This window comes from Calidris pugnax, unplaced genomic scaffold (genome assembly GCF_001431845.1).
Source record: "Calidris pugnax isolate Ruff unplaced genomic scaffold, ASM143184v1 scaffold8, whole genome shotgun sequence".
Classification (NCBI taxonomy): Eukaryota; Metazoa; Chordata; class Aves; order Charadriiformes; family Scolopacidae; genus Calidris; species Calidris pugnax.
Genome location: NW_015090830.1, coordinates 14,935,948 through 14,939,506, shown reverse-complemented (window position 1 = coordinate 14,939,506; position 3,559 = coordinate 14,935,948). Strand labels below are relative to the sequence as shown.

General features: G+C 37.9%; 1 long non-coding RNA gene across 1 annotated transcript; it reads right to left on the bottom strand.

Annotated features, from left to right (window-relative positions):
* Positions 1 to 290: 290 nt before the first annotated feature.
* On the bottom strand, positions 291 to 2,706 carry LOC106887342. The gene is made up of 2 exons (XR_001411857.1): positions 2,606 to 2,706; positions 291 to 407 (listed from the first exon to the last, which is right to left on the bottom strand). It is a non-coding gene; the product is annotated as an uncharacterized LOC106887342 (long non-coding RNA).
* Positions 2,707 to 3,559: the final 853 nt, after the last annotated feature.

Here is a 3,559-nt window from a genome sequence, read left to right as displayed (position 1 = left end):
TATTTCTTCATGAAGATAGAGCCAAGAAGAGCGTATGTAAACAAAAGTGGCTTAATCCCCTCCACAGAATGAAATACAGTAGACAGAAAACCATTTATCAAGGTATTTATGACCAGAAGTCTCACTCAGTGGGATACTCCACACCATTACTCAGAGTTGTATTTCACAATTTCTTTTTAAATTATGTATTAATTCTTTTTAAAGTTAAATTCCTTTTGTTTTCTTCAATCTTCCAAGAAACCAAAGAAGAACAGAAACAATGGGTGAAGTTTAAGCAGATTTGCCTTTTGAGTTGCCTGCATTGTGGTGTTGTCTATGTTTTCATCATTGCTGAAGAAGAAGCTTGGAAACAGGTCAGTTGTAAGTGCATGCTGCTTTTAAATTTGTTTAGTAACTCTTCTAGTAACCTGTAAAAGGAAAATACTTACAACATTAGCAGATTCTGAAAAGGAAACAATTACCAAAAGTTTTGGCTATCCTGCCTGTGAATTCAAGTACGTCGTCTGATTAAATAAGGGCCTAAAATGGAATGTACTCAAATCTCGGAATATTATGGGCATTTAAAAGCATACCAATGTGTCAGGATGATCTGTGGTCAGAGAAGGACTTAGCCACAGAGATTTTATCAAGGTGATAAAATAGGCCTTTATACTGCTTTCCTTCCAGATAAAGATCATCTTCTTGAGAGAAATGTATTTGCAAAACACAATGGCAAAATAACTGGCGGAGAATGTCATAAGCCAAATTTGTAAGGAAAACCCAGAAATTGCCAGCCCATGTCCCATAAACCCAGTATCCCTTATCAAGGCTACGGCTTTTTGTCTACAGCTGAATTGCGAATTTCAGTTCTCAAATTTGTCTTTGGAAGGTATTTTGTTGATTTCTCTGAAGATTCATGGCTGAAAGAACAGAGACAGTATGACCGTTCTAGGAGAAACATTAATTCACTGGCAACCATGTGATTTTGTCCTTCATAGATAACGCAGTATGTGTGAGTTCATTTTGGAGCATAACAATGGTTCGTTCACATTTATATAGCTGCCAAGAAGGCACTTGGTGCAGTGGATAATATTTATTCTAATCCACAAACTACAGCTGTAGGACCAAGGGTGTTGATGGCTCTGTTGCAGAAGACAATTATTGTAACAGTGGAGATGCATTATTAAGTTTTACAGTCTTTCCTGCATGTTTTATTTTCCCTGTGTTCTAGGGAAGGATGTGTTCTCTGAACTTTTTACTCTGTTTCAAAACCAAGCTAGATAGGGCAGACATGTAACAACTCAACTTTTTGGCAAGCTGTGATTATTGAACAGCCATTAACAGAAGAAATTATACTGTATGTTACAGAACCCAAACCAACCCAAGAACAACAACCTGAACCACAAAATCAGTATCTGCTTCCTCAGCAGGTCCCCTGGAAGATGAATATAGCCACATTTATCATTTAGTATCATAGTAATAACCAAACAGAAGTGAACAGCTCTAAATTAGTGTACTAATGTGTGCTACTTTACATAAATACATGTAGCTTACAATGAGCTGTCTGTAATAATGACAACTATAGTGTAACGACCTGGGAAACAGAACAAGTTTCGTACTGTCTAGGGCTCAGAACTCTGAGGCAGATGTAAAAATGATGCAGCTCTTGATTCTCATCTGGCCCATGAAGCTCAAATGCTTATGATGAAGTGAAAAAAAAAAAAGTAATCTACAGGTGTTTTGGAAAGTCTGAGTTGAAAGAACTCTCCTTACTCAAAACTGATTCCTATCTTTAAGGAGGTATCTTGAGACTTGTTGTGGCTAGTGAGGAGTGGGTTTGAATAAATAGACAGAGGACATCTGGAAGAAGGCACAGTCCACAGACTATGGGCTGCACAAACAGTCTCATATGTCTACAAAATATTCTAAATTGTGACTGTTGAGGCCGAACTGATTTGATGCAGTTCAATTCCTGAAAGTACCGTAATACCAAAACACCTATACTTTTACTAATATACTCATGACAGATCCATCCTAATTTCACCAAACTGCTCTTTATTAAGCTATGCTTGTAAAACAGACTACCAAAACCAGGTTGGATGCAGCAAAACAGCTTGGTCATCAAAGGTAGGGAAGGAAGAACCCAAAACTCCTCCTCCTCCTGATGCTAAGAAAGAGCCATAGACCCTTCTTATTTGTTTTTAAAAAGAAACAGGCCAGTTTTGAGGGCTCCCCATTTATCAGCTGGCAAAAGCTTGAACTTCTGCTCCTTGGCCATTTTCTCATTGCTGCTAAATTCAATGAGACAAGACAATGGACCCAACCGAAACTTTAAGATTAACATAGAAGACTAAAATAAATGACAAAATAAATACAAAGCTATACTGAACTGATCAGGCTAGGATGGGCAGGACAGATATGCCACAAAGCCACCACCTTTTCTATGTAATTCAATAAGCCAAGGACTTAGCTTACTCCTAACTCTGTCCAAAGAGGCTTCTGCTCTGTAATTCAGAAGGGTCAAATACAGTGGATGTTAACCCTCTAACAACAAAGTTCTGATACAAGAGTAAAAAGCAATGGCTCCAGAGACCAAAAAGGAGACAAGAAGGTGCATTATACTCACTTTTTGTCAGTTCCACTTGAAAGTTGGGGCAAGGCTTCTAAAGCTTGCTTAAAGCTTGAGCTGCAAGGAAAACAAAAATACTCATATTCCACTGGTGCAAGTCTCAGCATTCACAGTTTCTCTCTATAAATTCCATGGAGATATGGTATATTTTACCCATTCCTACTTCAATATATTATTTGCACATTCATGTGCAAATTGAACATAAAGCAGTCATGGGTTCAAGCAGGTCTCTTGAGACTCCTAATGTGATGTATACCAGCTACCAACAGGAAATGTTAAATCAGCAGCTGATTTTACAAGACTGTGCTTGACATCCTGGACTCTTCAAGAATTAGATGCCAGCCTGCCTTCTGCCTCAAACTAGGTGACCATTAGAGTATGACACACAGACAAAACCATTTATTTTGGCTTTTTGTGCTCAATAGGCAGGTCGCTGCATTCTCCCCTACAGAAGGGGGCCTATAGAGAGAATGACAGCAGGTTCCCATTGAGGTAATGTAGATTAATAGAGTAATTCAGGTTGGAAGGGACCTCTGAAGGTCTTCAGGTCTAACCCCCTTCTGTAAGTAGGGCCAACTTTGAGGATAGAGGAGGTTTCTTGGGGCATTATCCACGTTCCAGGTATTTAACAATTCTCCCCAAAAGCCAATAATGACATATATTTCAAATTCCCAATCAACATGATATTACTACTTACACAAAGTTGTTTTTTTTTTTTTTGAGTAAACACATGTGCATCAAACTTAGTATTTCATGTTACAGGACCTGTACACTGTATTTTTAAAGCACGTAACTGAACTGCCAGAAGAGAAAAGTTGACATTCAAAAATTGTTTGAAATTTCAGTGCACTGTTTCTGAAAAGTCTCACTCAAAAAGACTGTAAATACAGAAAGAATACATTATTACTGCCTGATTTAGTTGCGAGTCATTACTTCAGTTATAAAATTAAA